Source organism: Plasmopara halstedii, assembly GCF_900000015.1.
Source record: "Plasmopara halstedii genome assembly, contig: Scaffold_322, whole genome shotgun sequence".
NCBI lineage: Eukaryota > Oomycota > Peronosporomycetes > Peronosporales > Peronosporaceae > Plasmopara > Plasmopara halstedii.
Window position 1 is genome coordinate 170,984 of NW_020187243.1, and position 839 is coordinate 171,822.

Genomic DNA, 839 nt, shown 5'->3' on the forward strand with positions numbered 1-839 from the left:
AATACCACGACGCCCGTGTTTCCCGCCGAATCTTTCGGCAGGCCAAACATAAAGAACAAACTCACGGACTGCCAGCACCCAGTGGGTACCGGTAAGCTGGCCAGCGGCGCAGCTGCATATTGAGCGGGTTTCACCCGCTGACATGTCTCACACGTGCGCACAAAGGTGCTCGTCCATTTGTACAACTTGGGGCACCAAAATTGGTGACTCACAGAGTTGTACGTTCTCTCACGACCGAGATGACCACGGCGTGGCGTGTCGTGAGCCTCATAGCGGATGCGGTATTTCAAATCCTCATCATGAGGAACCAAAATTCGTGTTGTATCCGTTGAATCGGTGTTATAGTATAGCAACCCGTTATTCAACAAATATCGGTGTAATCGTGCACACAATCTTTGTGACAATTTCTTGTCCGATTTTTTAAACTCCTTGCTTCCTAGAGCCCGTAGCAACGCTACACACATCTCATCACCCGCATACGCGGTGCGGATCAAATTTCTCATAGCAGACGTTACAGTTATAACATGAGCAAGCTCATAGTCTGGTTTGCGTGACAACGCATCAGCCAAATCATTCTGCTTTCACGGCTTATACTTCACCCCGAAATTACATTCCACAAAGAAGGATAACAATCTAGCTATCCTCTGCGAGAGGTGGGACGACTGAGTCGCAGTGCATAATGACGCATGATCTGTGTAGATTACAAACGGCTTGGAGCCGAGCAGGTGGACCCTGAACTTGACAAGCGCATACTTCATCGCAAGTAGCTCCTGGTCATGAACTGGGTAGTTCCTCTCTGCAGCTTTGAGCTGTCGAGATTCGAACGCGATCACCCGATC